Genomic DNA, 19219 nt, shown 5'->3' on the forward strand with positions numbered 1-19219 from the left:
TGATGAACTCAATAGTTACTAATCAAATGTTCAACTGTAGTAGTGAGCTACATCCATAGGTAGTAAAATATGATACCTATCAAACACATAAGATGGGTCAAACAACTAGCATCAGCATATGTACAATCAGCAATACATCATTAGATTGCTCAATGTGTAACATTTAGTTCATGACATATACATATCTACAAACCATTATCAACAATGAATAAGGAGGAAGCAATATGGTCAACATTAAAAATAATTTAGCTAGTATTAGAAATATTTCATTCAACACTGATGAAAGGCTATGTGGAAGATTCTTAGCACTAACAAGGACAAGATAGAGGCATCTAATAAGAGATATAAATCCAGTCTAATAAAGTAGGGTCTATATTTAGTAGGGATAGTTGGGAGACATTCACTATAACTAGTGAATAAAAAATTTGAATTCTTACTAAATAACATGCAATGATTATTACCAATCAGTATGTCACCAAATAAGACTACACCATCTAATGTGTATGTAACAAAGAGCATTTTGAAATCACATCCATCATAATCAGTTGCCACATTTTTGCCAAAACACAAATAGATATAGTAAGTGAATCTTTAATTTATTCATAAAACCTTTTAGAATATACAAGAAATAGTTAATGAAAGGAAAAATGAAGGTGAAAAAATATATGCAAAATATTGGGTTCCACCAAGTGGATTTTATACTCATGGACCTATTTTGTGCACTAATAGATAGACCTTTAGTTGATAAAGCAATAGAGACCAGCACTACTAAAGCTGGTCCATTTCCTAGAGTAGCTCGTGTGACTAGTACTGGTTCATTTGTAGGGACATTGTTGATGAACAAGGAAACTATATTTCTATTAAAATTATGAAAGCTTGTAGGTGCTTTAAAATTATTATTATTTATAGTGTAATTGTAGTTTACTTATACATAACTCATTTTGAACTGATAATCCCATGATATTTTTGTAGGAAATAATGTTTTCTTTGATCAACTTTTTGATATGACATTGAGGCTATTTGGACCCAACATATGTAAAAAGTATGTAGTTTTATATCATTGCTATAATATTTTTCTTTTCTTCCATTTAGTGTACTATATTAAAGTTATTGATCTAACAACTTTATTGTTTAGAAAAAGGTGGAATGACTAAGGTCCTCAATTAAAAAATCAACTCATTACATCTTTTGAGGACCTTTTTGGAAAAAAAACATTTTTGACACTGGCCTACTTCTCAAAAGAGTATCAAAACATATAAAGACTATGAGGGACCAATATAGAAGGGGTCTAAAGGATAACCCAAAGTAAAACTATCCTCCTATGATTCCACTGATTGAGTGGAATAAAATAATAGAAGATGCAAATGAGAAAAGGCTACATGATAAAGGAAATAAACAAGAAGAGGGCAAAAGAAGGTATTTCATGATATTATTAAGTAGAATGTAGTCATGAACTAATTATGATCTTTGTAAATATATAATATAACATGTTTCAAACTATTCATAGACTATAAAACACATCAATGGCTACAAAAGTGAGAGTAGAAAAGGTTGGCCAACGAAAACTTGGCTCTTGTGGCTATATGAATCTTCACTCTCAACTTGTAAGTAGCAGCAATGGAATTTCTTATTATTTTTTTAATATAATGTTGCAAATTTTTTTTTTAATCAAATCATACATGCAAAAATGATGATTTTAAGCAAAAAATATAGGGCACAAAATTCAATGTAGAGCCCATAGATGAAGATAAAAAAAATTCTTAAAGGAAGGCTATATAGTTGTGGTTGCACACCTATGCCAAGAATCTAGTGCACTAAATGAGACATAGGTAAATTGGTCAAATGAAAAGTAAATCAAATTTAATAGTTGAGAAATTTCTTTTTTGGTGTTAGTTTCAAACTTAAATTGACTTCATAACAATGCGCATAACATTTCACTATAGCCTTCATATTCTATCATAGAACTTGCGTGTGATGAAAGCCATGATTTTCATCATAGTGCTAGAGGTATTAATTTTTCATTGGAAATTAATTGCACAATTATGAATACAATTTAACATCTTCAATTTCAATTTGACGTGTAACCTTTTTTTGAATATTTTAGAGCATGTTGAACATCAGGGTGAAGGAATAAAGCATATTCCAAGTGTTCAACATGTTGATGTGGTGGCGGATCAAAATTTTAATTTACATAATTTGGAAACTTCAGGTAAGAAAAATGCATGTTATGTCGTACTAGTTAATTATATACTTGTAATAGTTAAAAAAAGAAAAAAGAGTATGCCAGTTTTACCCATTTACTTGTTTTTGCAACAGAGCCCCCTTTAGTGCAGCAACCTCCTACTCCTCAAAATAGGAGGAGGCATCATAATTTGACATTACATGTGCCACAAGAGGAGGAGACTGAGGAAAATATTGATGCTCCTATCAACCTTTTTCTTAAGAATGCTAAGAAAAACAAAAAGAAGAAATGATGTTTTAAAAATGCTCTTTGATAAACCTTGTTTGATAAACTTTTTTGGATAATGAAAGAACATTATTTTAAGTAATTATTTATGAATGTTGCATATTAATATTGATTTTTATTTCATGTTAATGAACATTGTTATGTGTTAATGAAGTCTTGATTACTATTGTGTATTAATGAATTTTATATCACATTAATAATGTTATGTGATTGTATTGATTGAATGTTATAGTTCACAAATGGATTAATGAATGAACAAAGTATGCAATTAGATGATAATGGGGAATTTAGATTGATGTTAGGGGGAGGTGAGGCCAGATAAGCTTCCACCTTCACATGCTTGGCCTTGTTAAGTAGAGAATATTAAAGTATTCTTGAAACCGAGTGAAGCATAGACTAACATACCAAGGATATCTTCCTAACCAGCCAATAGTTTTTTTCTTTGAGATAGAGTTCAATGTCCATTCCTTTATCAATCACCACTCTTTTAGGCTCCTTAATTTCCTACTCTATCTTTTCTTTTTCTTCAAAGCTATTACCAAAGTCATTCTTGTTCCAAAGTAGCAATTTATTCTTGATCATCTCTAGCTTAGTTACCAAGCAATATAATCTTGATCTTGATACCTCTACTTCCTTCAACTATTGTTCTATTGTATTCATTAGGTTTTCATCTCTTAGCAAAGTTTGTACAGTGTTCTATTATATTCATTAGGTTTTGTTCCAATAATAAAGTTTGCATGGTGCATCTTTTTAAGCCCATCAACATGACTCTCTTAGCCCATACTACCCTATCTAGTTATTTTTTATCTTTGGCTTAAGGATATTATACTCATTAAGACATGCGGAATACTAATACCTTATTGAAAAAGTTGATATATTGTACATCTTTACCTTATCTAGTTTTTTAAAAAATAGTCACATTATTGATATTATCTGTCTTTACAGGTTCTAAGGCATCAAAAGAACAAGCTTATGGTGTTGCAGATTTATGCCTTGAACTAGCATCATCAAGTTTCTTAGTGCAATATCCAAATTGGTTGAAAGAAGTAGCAACTATGATTTTTCCTTATATTCTAATTCTTCCAAAGGTTTTTAAGAATAACTTGTCCTAAATGCATAGCTATAAGCTATTATCATGTGGCCTACATTGTGATATTGTCTTGTTGTCTTTGAACATGGTAGTAGATTAATATGTCCATTTTATCTTTTTAATCTTTTGAAGATATCTTTACCACTACTTCTTTTAATTGATTAAATATTGTAGACATACAAATTAAACAAAAGGCTCTGCAAATTGCTACTACAATATCAAGGTCAATTTTCGATCATCTTTCTAGTACCTTGGATCTAATCGGAGGTTCTCATAGTAAGGTGTGCATTATATCTTAGGTGTACATCAAAATTATCTTAATTTTTTGAGCCTTGAATTCATATATAAAATTATCACATGTAATTCCATATATATTTTGGTGTTATTATTGGTAGTTATCTTGGTATCTACTTATAACTAGAAGTTTGTATCTTAATAAAGATATGCAAATGAAAGTGTATTTCTTATTATACTTAATTGGAATGAATGCCAACACTTGTATCTTTTGGGCCAATGTAACATATACAATTTCCCAAAAATGTCCTTTGACTTTGATGGCTTCATGAATTGATGGCTCATTAAGGGATTCCCTACCACCACCATTGTGAAGGAAGATTATTTTAGAAATTATTTTGTGCCTTGTCTTTTTTGTTTCTAGCAATTAGTGACTATCGATAGTCTCTACAATTCCAAAATTTGAATGAAGAAAAAAAGAACATTCAACTTTAGGTATATATCTTGTTGCTATTTTCCTCAATCTTGTATTTCACCAATAGACAAGTTCTCTCTCTCTCTCTCTCTCTCTCTCTCTCTCTCTCTCTCTCTCTCTCTCTCTCTCTCTCTCTCTCTCTCTCTCTCTCTCTCTCTCTCTCTCTCTCTCTCTCTCTCTCTCTCTCTCTCTCTTTTTCTACTGTCAGTTACTTTGATTTTATACTATTTTGCATTACATGTTTAGATTATCCAAGGGGGTAGAAGATTTAAAGTTTACAATTTTGATCTTCTTGTTGGTGATGTTATACCTTTAAAAATTGGTGATTAGATGTATATATAAACTGCCTAACATTATTATCCTATAAATTCTTTTATTAGTCTATTTCAAAAATAGATTATTTCTTTCTTAGACATTTATCATTTCTTTTTAGGTCCCCACAGATGGCATTCTAATTGAAGGGCATTCCTTGTCAATTAATAAATTGAACATGATTGGGGAAAGAAAATTTGTATGAAAATCTCTCTTATGTTGTGTCAATGGCATGTTTTTGAGGTGATACATCTCTTATAAGTTTCTAATGCCAATTTCTGGGATATTGTCATCATCTTAACTCCCTATTTTGGCTACAAGTTCACAAAGATTTTTTAAAAATCCATTTTGATGTCTAGATGTAATGTGGTAGATGGCTATGGAACAGTAATGGTAAGTATTTATCTTAAAGAAATAGCATTATCCTTTCTAATTGTGTTTAATTAGTCGACATATTTTACTAGCTATCATAGGTTACTGGAGTAGGATTAAATACTGAGTGAGGTTTTTTAATGGTGAGTATAAGGATAATGGGTAAGAAACTCCACTACATGTTTTGTCCTAGACCCTTCCTGACTTATCAAATTATGCATTATGTCTATTCACTGTTGTTAGTTGCATGCTTAAATTTTGAACACACAAAAATGGTTCCTATTACAATAGGTTCACTTGAATGGTGTTGCCACATTTATTGGCAAGATTGGACTCATGAGTTGTAGTTTTTTTAGTAATTTTATTTTTGATAAGGTAAGTAAAATCACCTTAAACTATTCTATTCTAAATCATTTGTCTTTGTCACTTTCATGCATTTCATATATTCACTATGTTCTATTTCTTTAGGTACTTTACTAGACATACAAAAGATATTGCAGGAACTAGCAAGTTTAAGGTAGGCAAGAACAAATTTGGAGATTTAATGAATGGGGTTGTTGAAATATTTTCAATTGTAGTGAGCCCACATTTTATAATTTCAAAGTAACTTTGTCATTTTATATTTAAATGGATAAATATTTCTATAGCAACAAATATGACAATTTACAAAATTATAAAAAAACTTAATGCCTTCTTTTTCCCTAATCATTTTAAACCCATATTCTAATCTTTTTTCAAGACTATTTTGGGTTGTGGAGTCTTGGAGATTAGGGAATGATAGATTTGATTCTTTGGGCAAGGGCTAATTAGGCCTAGTTGAAGGGTTAGGGGGTGAAATAAGTGTTCACCAGTCAAGTCGTGAAAGTATGAGAATGATATAAACTTAGTAACTCTGAAAAGGGTATTTGAAAGTGTAAAAACCTTGATAGGTTATTTGGGGGGTTTTGGGAGAGAATGTTTGATTTTAGTGTTGGAAAGGCTACTAAGTAGGCCTATAAAGGCTATAATAGAGAAAGGGTTGAAGACGAGTGGATAGGAGTGAATGGGAAGTTGTAACATGGAATATGTACCATGTTGAGATGATCTAAGGTGTTAAGATCAAGGTGTAAGGCTTGGTTGGAGTTTTGGTAGGGTGGAGGCACTAGGTGCACTAGGTGGCCTAGAAGGGTATTGTTGCTTGGAGAGATGGGAACAAAGAAATGTGTTATTCAACCCATGAGAATGGTTGTGGGAGTGACTTAAACTATTAGAGAACTCCATTTGAACTTTGAGTATGACTAATTCCTAGAATTGATTCCAAGTTTCTTGTTCAATCCTCAAGTTGAATTATTTTACTTAAGGTGACAACAGAGGGGTCTACATCACAGATGGAATTTCACAAGGGAATCATTTAGGGTACAATTATTTAGTGGTTTCATGGGATACATATGGCACCTTCTAGAGAATTGCTTGAAGGAGTTGTGTTCTTGAGCTTCTCTCTCCTAAGAGTGTCTAGTCCTTTGCTCCCAAGAGACCCCAACAACTTTGAAAAGAAGTCACTTCTCTATTTGGGCAAGCTCAACTACATAATAGTGTTAAAATGAAGAGGTTCTTATCCTTCTTGAACTTCAAGATGCTCATGTCTCAAAGTATATTATTTCCAAGGCAATTGAGGAGTTTTTTTGTGTATCATGGGCATTTTAATATTGGGGATTATATTCCCTAGTTGAAGTGGCTTGATTTACAAGGATATGAGAGGGCAATGGTCAAGGTACAATCTTATTTAGACTTATATTTGCAAACATATTAGAACCTCATCCAGCTATAGCCACTTGTAGTGCCATCAATATAGGTCTATGAAATCTCATCTCAAGGTGGTGGTAGGCCCACTAATTTTATTTTTTAAACAAATCATCTGGGTCAAAATTTTGACCAAACTTGGTTGACATTTCCACCAAAGTTTGGTCAAACTTTTGACCAATGCATTGGTAATGGGTTTGGCATGCTGGCCAATCAAAGACCGGAATTGGTCAAACTTTCAACCAAACTTTAGTCCAAATTTCAACCTATGGTTTGGTTGTGGATTTAGCATGCTAGTTGATGAAGGCCTTGTTAGAAATATAGATGGAGTAACTAAGAGGGGGGGTGAATCAGTTACCACAAAAACAAATCCACAAATCCATTAGATGTCTTAAATAACTAGTTTCTCCTATCACTCGGTAGCCACATAGAAAAATGTTGTAACTCAGTAGATATACTATAAGTTAACTTATTACTAATCTTTAAGAATTCAAAAATATTTAACATGCATGCATAAAAGAAATAACATCAACACAAGAGACACCAAATTTAACATGGAAACTCAATATGGGAAAAACCACCAAGTAACTAGCTACTAATTTTCACTCTTCTGAAGTGAGCCCTGTTAGGAGCCAACCCTATTAAAGGTTGCAAAACACACTATTAGGTGTGACCTTGTTAGAGGATTTAATCACCTTGCTAGGAGTGGCCTTGCAAGAGGACTTTAGAAAAATTCAATAGAACTATCCACCTCGTTAGAGAATTTACAAAATGGCTGTTAAACCAACTCTATTAGGAGATTTAGAAATCACTGCTACAATTGTGAGAAAGTAACAATGAATTGACCTAAATGAGATGTAACTGAACTTTTCTATTACAGATCTTTGTTCTACTAGATCCTCTTAGATCAAATACACCTTTGCTGCTCCTCAAGGATATATGATCCTTCTTTAAAGTTCGCTCACACTTTCCTCTTCACACAATCAACTCACTTGCATGCTCACTCATTACAATTAGAATCCACAAGTTGACCTTTAATTTATACCTTAAAAATTGTCAAGTCAACTACAATTACAATTATCACTAATCATTACATCAGTCGGCTACAATTATTACATGAAACAATTATACTTTATTTCCCAAAACAATGAAATCCTTTATTGGCTGACCCTACTTTGGCAAACATTGCTCCAAAAATGATTTCTAGTGTTAACCAAGTGAAGCTTAGTAAAAATTGTAAACTCTACAAAATCCTTTGGAGGCCGAGTGAACTCGGTAAACACTAAATTTTTCTTCGTTGACCTTGTGAGCTCAGTAGACACTGACTTCTGCCATAGAAACCTTCGATGCCCAAGTGAGCTTGGTAGCAATTGTTCTCACAATGTAACATTTAGGAATGCTCAGAAGACTTTCTAATTCACTTTGCTGACCATCTAAGCTCTGTAGACTCTATCTTTTTCTTTGTTGACCAACTAAGCTTGGTAGACTCTATCTGATAACTGATATGACATTTTTGTAACATCAAAGACAACACACAATTGAATAATTGTATGCAACAATCTCCCTCTTTGGCATTGATGGAAACACAACATGTCATAGTAGATAAAATTTGAGAACAAGTCTTTTTCTGACAAAATATTTCTCCCTCTTAGATTTTATGCCACAAACTTCTCAAATATAGTAATCTCCTTCTATGAAGGACTTACATAGCTTCTTTTCAAATAACAAACTCTTCACAAGCAAATTTTAGAAAAATATGACAGTACACTCTCCCAATTTGATAACACATGCCAAAGACAACACAAACCAAATGAATAGCAATGTACCTTATGTAATAATTCATATGCAATGTTTCCATTACTATGTTGCATTAACTGATAGATTGATGCATCACTAAAACTTCATTTTAGTGAGCTTCAAATAGGGGAATGACCCCTAACTTACCTCTTAGATACAAGAATGCATCCTTAGGTAATGGCTTGGTGAATATGTCAGCAATTTGTTCTTTTGTATGGACATATTTCAATATGATCTCCTTATCTTGCACCAATTCTCTAACAAAATGATATATTATTGCAATGTGCTTGGTTTTTTAGTGCATCACTAGATTTTTAGATATGTTGATTGCACTTGTATTTTCACAAAACATAACAATGGGTTCTTTGATTTCCATCTTCATGCCTTCCAATATTTGTTTGAACCAAACAATATTAAAACAATTTACTATTGTTACAACATACTTTTCTTCTATTGTAGATTGGGATGTACAATTTATCTTTTTACTTGTCCAAGAAACCAACCTCTTTCCAAGAAAGAAGGCTCCTCCACTTGTACTCTTTCTGCCATCAATGTTTCCTTTCCAATCTACATCAGTAAACACTTTTAAATATAGATTACCTCCAAATTTGTACCATAATCCATAATCTTCAGTGTCTTTCAAGTATCTCATGATCCTTTTTATTGCCATCATGTGATTTTCTCTTGGTTTTACTGAAAATATTGCTACAATACCTATTGCAAGAGAAATATCTAGCCTAGTATGAACTACATACTACAGCTTTCCAATCATTGATCTATATAGGGTCTAATCTATCTCTTTTGATTCATCATCCTTGGTAAGATTTAGTCCAGTGCACATAGGACTTCCAACTGGTTTACAATCTTCCATCCCAAACTTTTCGAGTATCTCCTTGATGTTTTTAGATTCAATGATGTAGATACCATTCTTACTTTGCTGAATTTGAAGACTAACAAAGCATTTGATCTATCCAAACATTGACATCTCAAATTCCTTGTTCATTTTCTCTAAAAATTCTTTGCATAGATCATCATTTCCTGTAAACAAAGTATCATCCAAAAATATTTTTGCCAAAATAATTGTGTTATTTGGTACTTCCTTGATGTACAAGCTACTATTATCATTAGTTCTTTGAAAACCAATCTGAATAAGATAGTTATGCAATCTTTCATACCGTGCTCTAGGGGCTTGTTTCAGACCATACAATGCTTTGTGTAATTTGAAAACCATGTTCTTCTTGTTTGGATTAACAAAACCTTCAGGTTTCTCAATGCAAACTTCTTCATCCTAATACCATTGAGAAATGTAGATTTGACATCCATTTGATATACCTTAAATCCTTTGTATCCAACATATGCAAGTAAGGTCCTAACACCTTCCAATCTTGCAACAGGAGCAAAAGTCTCTCCATAGTCTATTCCTTCTTCTTGAGAGTATCCTTTACATACCAGTCTAGCTTTGTTTCTTGATACCTTACCATCTTCATTCAACTTATTTTTGAATACCCACTTAGTTCCAGTCACATTCTTATCTTTAGTGCTAGGTACAAGAGTCCATATTTTGTTCTTCTTTATTTGTTCTATCTCTTCATTCATAGCCTCCATACAACTTTCATTTTCTAATGCATCTTTGACATTTCTAGGTTCAAAATCAACAAGTAAAAAAGTACCTTTTAGCTTACTTCTTGTCATAGTACCTTCAGTTTTGTCTCCAATATTCTGATCCGGTGCATGATGTCTCCTGACATACTTGGCTAATACAAGTTCCTTCCCTTTTGATTGAATTGCATTGTCATCCTCTTGTACTTCAACTTTAGGTTCTGGTTGTTGCTTGGGTCCTTCAAACTTAGTAGCCATTGGCTTGGTAGCATCTAAATGTGACTTAGGTTCCTATAGCTTAGTTTGAACTTCTTACAACTTGGTGATTGAAGACTCAAGATTAGAAGATTCTTGATTGACAGATGTATCTGTCACTATATCAAGTTCAATGAAAACAAATCTCCTATAATTTTATGGTTTCTTTTTTATTTCTTCTCTAGTCCTCTCTGCAAACTCATCAACTTTCACATGTGCACTTTCTATGACTTTGTGAGTAGACAAATTGAAACATCTATATGCTTTACTCTTGCAAGAATATCCCAAAAATATTCCTTCATCGCCCTTCACATCAAATTTATCTTTTCTAGAACCTTTTAGAATATAACATTTACTTCCAAATACTTTTAGGCAACTTACATTAGGTTTATAGCCATACCATAACTCATAGGGGGTTTTGAATGAGTCATTATTTAGCTATACTTAGTTCAAGGTATGAACTATAGTGCTGATACCTTCCTTCCAGTATTTGATAGCAATGTTCTTTTCAATCATTGAAGTTCTTGCATAGTCCATGATAGATCTATTCCTTCTTTCAGCTATTCCATTTTTCTTGAGAGTTCTAGGGGCTGATACCTATCTTTTGATTCCTCTTTCAATGCAAAAGTTATTGAACTCATGGGAGATGAATTCACCACCTCTATCTAACCTCAAGCATTTCAGTCTTTTCCTTGTTTCCTTCTCTACTCTAGCCAAATACCACTTGAACTTCTCAAATGCTTTTGATTTCTCTCTTAGATACATGACAATCATCATTCTATAGTAATCATCAACAAAAAGAATGAAGAAATTTTCTCTAGTATAGCTTTGAATTCTAATAGGTCCACACAAATCAGTATGCATAGTTTTCAAAACTTCTTTAGATTAATAGTTCTTATTTTTTAAGGTAGTTTTTCCCATCTTACCAATTTGACAATTCTTGCATAGACCAACCTCAGGTTTCTTTATACTAGGAATGCCTCTTAGTTTACTAAATTTTCTTATTTTCACCAAGTTATCAAAGTTCACATGACATAACCTTCTATGCCATAACAAACTTTCTTCAACTTGAGCAATAAAATATGAACATTCACTAGGTTCAAGATAGAAAAAGTTACTTTTTGTTTGTATGCCTAATCCAATTAGTTTTCCTTTGTCATCTAGCAATCTTGTTTTTCCATGCATGAATTCCACTTTAAATCCAATATTGATTAGTTGTGCCACACTCAATTTTTTTTGTTTTAGTCCTTCAACCCAATAGGCATTATCACATACAAGATCTTTGGTTAGTGATATTCTTCCTCTTCCTTTTATGCAACAAGGTTCATTATTACCAAACCTCACACTACCACCATAATAGTCTTCAAAATGTTCAAACTTTGTTTTATCACTAGTCATATGATGAGAGCAACCACTATCTATGATCCATGTATCATTTTTTTGAACATGAGAGATAAGTGCCATCTTATCTTCCTCATCATTATCAGATTCATCTTTCACAACAATGTAAACAATTTCATCTTCACCATCATTAGAATCATTAGAATCCTTAGCCATGAAACATGTTTTCTTACCTCTTTCCTTGAATGATTTGAAATATTTTTTGCCATTGCACTTGTGACCTTTCTTCTCATCCTTATTTTTCTTGCTTGGGCACCTAGCAACAATATGACCAATTTCTTCACATGAAATTTTTTTTAGAGGAACCTTACCTTTGTATTTTCCTTTGCCTCTAGAATATTTCCTTGCTAGTAGAGCTTCAACCACCTCAAGATTAGTGTCAAAACTCTATTCTAATTCTTCTTCACTTTCTAACTAAGAATCTTTTATTTTCTTGCCCTTCTCTTTAAGTGAAAGCTTGACTTCAAGTGTTGATTCAATGTTCTTGGAAGCTAGAACATAGTTGTCATATTTATCTAGCTCAAATGCAATCAATCTTCCTACTATGGCCTCTAAATTTATCTTATGATTTGCTTCACATCTTCTTTCTTAAATTGTGGAAACTCTAATTGCATAAATGAGAAGTAATGTCCTAAGAACTTTACTTACAACTACTTCCTCCTCAATGGTTCCTCCAGAAGCCTTGATTGTATTGATGACTACTTTGACTCTTTCAACATATTTGGCAATGTTTTCATCCTCTCTCATCCTCATTTGATCAAATTGTCCTCTTAGACTTTTTACTTTGGCTCTTCTCAAATTATCATCACCTCCATAGATATCCTTCAGCTTGTTTCACATTTCAAAGGCAATTTTGTAGTCCTTGACATCATCAAATTCTTCATAGCTTAGGGTAGATGCAATGCCTATCATCATGGTGTTATGAGTCTTCTTCTCAGCAATGTCATTGATAGATAGTGTACCAGAAGGAGTTACATATGCTTCATCAAGATATTTCAATCATGTATCTCTAATGGAAGCTAGATGGAGTCTCATAAGACTTTTCAATGCTAAAAAGTTATCCCTATTAAGTCTTGGAATTTCCCTCTTGTAAGACATCTTGATCTTTAGCTTAGATCTTTGAAATCCTTCCTCAAAGCACCAAAATCTCTGATACCAATTGTTGGAAATATAGATGGAGTAATTAAGAGGGGGGTCAATCTGTTACCAATAAAATAAATTCATAGATCCCTTAGATTTCTTAAATAGCTAGTTACTATTGTCACTCAGTAGTTATTAGTCCTTAGATAGTTTTGACATATGAGTGTCAACACACTTAATCAATTTTTGTATTTAAGCTAAGTACATTATGCATGCCGATCCATAGTGTGTGCTGAGCTAGCATTTCAATAGGTGTTGAGTAGTATATATGTGCCAAGTGATATATAGGTGTCAAGTCATAGTTGATGTCGAGCAAGTTAGAATGTAGTATATGCTGAGTGAGCCAGAATCATATATGTGCTGAGCAAGATAGAGTGTAGTTGGTGTTGAGAAATCTAGAATAGTATGTGCCAAGCACCAATAGTCCAATATGTGTTGAGTAACACAAAATCAACATATGAGTTTTTGCCCTCGTAAACTCAAATGTAAATCATTTTTGGAGCCAACATAGAAGAATTTCAAAGGAGAAAAAGGATAATGATGAATCTTTCACATTTCTTATGCAATCTACATGCAACCAATCAAAAAAATGGAGGAGGCATGTAGCCAATCAAAAAAGTGCAAGGTATGAGCAGGAATTTGAGATTCAATATGGATCATAGATCCATACCTAACCCTAAGTCTTTGCAAACTTTAAAAGGAGGTCAAAAAATCCATTAGATATGTGGATAAGAATAGTGTATGGGGAGATTATAGCAAAATATTAGTGTGAAGAAGGAAAGACTTATAGGAACACTGTAGCAATTTCATATCTAGTTGATCAAAACAACATAAGGGGCAAGGAACACGATCAAACATCAGATCTTAGGGGATCAAGATCAAAAAGAGCAGATCAAGTGCTTGAATCTAGCAATTAGAGATTGCATACTATCAGGTCAAATGTTCTAATATTTTCTTACCATTGTATTATATTTTTAAATCCTATATTGATAGGTTAGCTTAACAGCTAGGTAGGTGAACCTTTGGAGAAGGTGATTGAAAATACTATATATTAGGTGGGTTTAATAGCCTATTGTAAATCCTTTATTAGGGTGACAATTCATGTAAAGTGTTTGTAAATCCTCTAACCAGGTCACTATTGACACAATGTAAAGCCTTTAACAAGGCTGGCCTTTCACAGGGAAGACCATCAGAAGTGGTTGAACATATATTGCTACAGTAATTTTTGTGGGTATCATCCCCACCCTAGTTTTACCTTCTTATTCCTGGAGGGTTTCTGGGTTATCAATTTTGGTGTAATGTGTTATTGCATGTGATTTACTTTATGTTCCTTTATATGTTTACATGCATGTAGTTCATTTTTTAGTTATATGTTTAAAGGATTGAATAAGGTTATAAGTGTGTTACTTCTTATTCACCTCCCCTCTCAGAAGTACTCTTCCCATTTTGAACATTCCAACAATTGGTATCAGAGCTTCGATTCTCACAAGGAGAATCCTAATAGCTTAGAGAAAAGGTTTGAAGAATGGAAGTCTTTAAACTTGGGAGGATTATTGACAATTAGGTGATTGATGTGCACCTAGCTCTACACAAAGTGGAAGAAGCCAGAGAAGAGTTGAGAAAATCCTTAAAAAGAAGGAAGGAGATAACCATAGCTTAAAATGAAATACACTACAAGGAGATTGATACCACACAAGTGTTTTCTAATGGACATTACAAAGAATTTGATGGAGAAATAGTAGGAATGATAGAGAAAAATAGAGCACAAGCTAAATAAATCATATTACTCAAGCTTGAACAAGAATCACAAGCCATAATGCTTTTTGAAGTGACTGAATAAAAGAAGAGAGCCATTGAAGACAAGGTCATGATAGAATATGACAAAAAAAATCTCACCAATAGGATGGAGGAGAAGACAATTGAGTTTGAAAAGATCTCAAACATGTAGCTAGACACTTTAAGTCAGATGATGAATGCTCATCATGAGCTAAACATGAAGGACATTGAGATCTCCACTCTAAAGATTTAGAATGAAAAATTCTAGAATGAATTGAAAAGAGAGAATGAGATAGTAGAAAGATTCAACAAATATAATGAGGCTATCAAGCACTTTGAACAATTGTTGAAATCACCAAGGGCTAGTAATGACACTTCAGGACTTGGTTACATTAGCACTGGACAAGGAGAATCATGCAAGACTGTAGAAGAAAGGAATAAAAAAGGTAAGAACACTAAACCTACTTGTCATTTCTATGGTAAAAAGGGACATACCTCTAATGTGTGTAGGAGTAAGAATAGTCATCAACATGGTAAGCCTACCAATGTAAACTTTTGTCACAAGTGCAAAAAACAAGGACATCAAGCACATGAATGTAGAACCAAGACTATGAGGACACCAAGATTTGAAGGTCATTGCTATACTTGTCAAAAATATGGACATAGAGCATTTGAATGTAGATGAAAGCCTATGTGAACACCTAATCAGCCTACAAGAGAAAACAACTATGGTCATCACTTCAACTAGGATTACAACACTAGGTATAGCTGTCACTATTGTCATGAGTATGGAAACATCCTTGAGAATTGCATAAGAACACATTTGAAGGGAATTTATAGTAGATGGTTAATCCAAACTACATGTTTTAGTTGCTTGAAGACTGGTCATATCAGTAGGAACTATCCTACAAAGTCAAGAGAACCCAAGACAGAAGTCAACAAAGGAAAAGAGAAGGTTGATGTTGAACAAATAAGAGGACAAATAAACAAGATTTGGAAGAAGAAAGGTGAGTGTACTACATCAAATGGAGAGATCACTTCACCCAAAAGGTCAAGTGATCACACTTCATTCAACTAAGCAAAGGAAAGATGTATGGGACTGATATACAAAGATATATCATACATCAGTCCCAAAGAATAAAGAAGCACTGCAAGGAAGAAATCTACATAAGAAAAGATGCCAAGAAATTTTTTGAAGAAGCTGTTGAGTTACTTTTAGATGTCGAGTAAAGCTCCAATGGATGCCACGTTTCCAATAGCTTTCAAGTTGATAGTTGAAGCTGAGTGAAGTAAAAGTCTAGTGGAAGCTGAGTTATACTGAATCCTTTAGGTGCCAACTTTTACAATTGTATGCATATAGCATTTAATGCTAGGTCTTTGATAGGTATAAGGTCAAATTTCTTTCATTTTCACATCATTCAAATGCAAAGAAAAGATGAGAAGAGTAAAGAGGTGATCGAGCAGCTACGTTACAGTCGTTTGCATCAATTTCATCAGAGATTTAGCACAAAGTCATTGATTCAATGGTATTTATCAAGTATCAAGCTACGCAAAGTTTCAATTTTTAATAAATTTTAAAGCCCTAGTTTGGTAAAATGGCCTCTAGCTCTAGAAACCCTAAGGCTAAGGAAAACCATGAGATTCAACTGGTTAGCAATGAAGTTAAACAACCTGAATTTAGGCCAATACCTGAGGTTGCCTATAAAAACAACCTAGTCAGCACATTATCTATCATTCCACCCAAAGTTGTGATGGTTCAAGATGTAAGAAAGTGCTACAGTTGCAAAATTGGTGCCATAAGTGATTTAGAAATCTTCAATGCCTATGATAAGCTATGTGACAATGGAATACTGAAAGACAAGTTTCAAATTATTGAGAAGAGGGGTCTAACCAAAAACCTAGTTTTTCCTACAGTGTTCAAAATAGAATGGATTCACATTATTTTGAGCTGAATTCATGATGGATATCTTTGGCTAGATATAGGACCTATCAAAATTACTAAGAGGATTGTGCATAGGGTTACTGGTCTCCCAACCCTAGATCAGCCAAAGACTTTAAGAAGTGAGAGGAAGGAAGTTATTGAAAAGAATACTAGAGAAAAATGGAACAATAGAGGAATGACTATTGACACTGTGACTGAACCCCTACTTGAATTTTCTATGAAGATAATTTCACATAAATTCTATCAATCTAGCAGACTAAACACTATACCTTGCATAACTATTGATGTGACATATAAGTTGGTGAAGAAAGATCATACCTATGATCTAGCAGAACTCATGTTGCAGCAAATCAATGAGAACCTAGGAGCCATAAGGAGATCAAAAGGTGCTCAATGCAAATTTGGCTCAGTTCTTATGTGCATATTCTTTTATGTGATGGAAGAATTCTCTTCAATTGGGAAGGTGAACTAGAATTCTAACAAGTCAGTAGTCACCCAAATTAATGAATTCATTGTTCAGATGGGAGATAATTTTGAAACCCAGATGACTAGCTATTTTGAAGACTTTAAGAAGTCTATGAAGCAAAGGATGAGAATACCAGTCTCATTAGTTGAGAAACATGTCAATGATATATGTTTCTTGGTTGATATTGATTTCAACTACATTCAAGTAGCAATACCAAGGGTAAGATGGCTAAGGCCATTAGGATATGAACTTGATGTTGATGAAGCCTCAACAAAAATCATAGTATTGCTAGCAGAAGAAATTGATAAGAAGGATCCTCACTTTGGGACTTATGATGTTGTTAAGTCCAAAGTAGAGATTGAATTGAAAATTGCTTTATTTATTAAAAAGAAAGATAAAATGGTGAGAAAAAAAAAGAAGACATTTGGGGCAAACATTGAAGGTGAAGCAGGATAAGAAGAAGTAGAAAAAGTAGAAGGAGATAGTGAAGAAGAAGAAGAGCAAGGGAAAGGGCTAGCTAAGCTAACACAAAGCCAAGAAGAAGACAAAGAAGAAGGTGCCAAGGAAGCACCTATGCCTACCGAGCAAAAGAAGGGGAAGGAAAAAAACATAGCCTACAGCTCAACAAAAGCTCAAGAAGGTTAAAAAACCAACTCAAACCAAGCCAGCTCTAGCTAAGACAATAGCAACAAGGGCCACAACAAGAGCATCAACACAAAAGGCCAAAGAGGTAGTAAAGGAAAAGAAGAAAGCTACTACACAGCCAGCTAAAGAGCCCCAAAAAAGAAGAAGTTATGTGGCTCAACCAGATACAGATGATGAAAGGACAGATGTGGCTTCTCCAAAATATGCAATTAATATGCTTTGTAATAAGATTAAAAATACAGATTTAAATGATTTAAAGTCTCTCAATTTTAATAAGCTTAGTAGGGAAGAGTAGAATAAAATAAAGGAGTCTATGTATGCCATGATGGTAGAATTCAAGCACACCTCTAGAGCTTGATAACACTATGCCAAAGGAATTTTATGAGATAGTTGAACATAAATGACATTATTGTCTAAAGATGGAAAGGGAGATTAGAGAATCTACCCTAGCTCAAGTAAAGCTTGATATGAGAAATGCTCAAGTAACCAAGGCAAACACAAAACATGGTGGGAAATTTTCACCCAAGTACAAAGCTTTTGTATTCTTTAGAATAAAGTTGAAGATGTTGTAAATAAATCTATACAGATGTGGAAAAAAATTTACAAGATCACTGATGATAAGGTGGAAGAAACCAATAAGGCAGAAACTAGTGCTAGTAAGAGGGTAGAAGAGTAGAAAGGAGAGGAGAAAGAAAAGGAAGAAGAAAAGAAGGAAGAGGAAAAGAAATGTGAGGAAGAGAAAGGAGAGGAGGAGAATAAGGGGAAAGATGAGGAGGAACTAGCAAAGGGAGAAGAGACTATGGCAACAACTGACCAACAGCAAGAAGAAGAACAAAGCATGCAAGACACACAATTTCCACCTCATGCAATCACTACACCTGTAGAAACAATAATCATAAAGGATGTTACTAACAAGATAGTTTAGAACATCAATCCACTCACTACAAAGGATCTCTCAAAGATCCTTCACCAATCTACTCTACATGCATAGTTGTGTAAAAGCCCTATATTGGTGAGTGTAGATGAACTACAAAGAGCAATAGTAGCACCACAAAAGGAAAAGGTGAAAACACATGAACCACCTTTCACTTATAGAGCTCCTAGGCCTAAAATTTTGATGCTACCACCACCACCTCCACCAAGTGCAACAAATGACAATGATCAGATGCTAAGTGCAAAGGAGAGGAAATCAAAAGAAAAGGAATATGTAACAAAAGAAAAGGAGTGGGCCACCATTTAGACATTGGTAGAATTACCAAAGATTGGCACTCCTACTAAGACCATTTAGAAGCTGAGCACTAATGCTATCCCCTTGCAATTTTCAACTCCAAGCTTGAGTTCAACAAGAGTGGCTAGGATACTTCACTATGGAGACCCTGAACTAGATGAAGAGATTGTGATACCCTCCTATGATTCCAAAACTATCACAATGACACAAATGACTGAAATGCAAAATGCATTGAATAAAA

Source organism: Cupressus sempervirens, chromosome 4 (genome assembly GCF_028749045.1).
Source record: "Cupressus sempervirens isolate cs-2001-9-10 chromosome 4, ASM2874904v1, whole genome shotgun sequence".
Classification (NCBI taxonomy): Eukaryota; Viridiplantae; Streptophyta; class Pinopsida; order Cupressales; family Cupressaceae; genus Cupressus; species Cupressus sempervirens.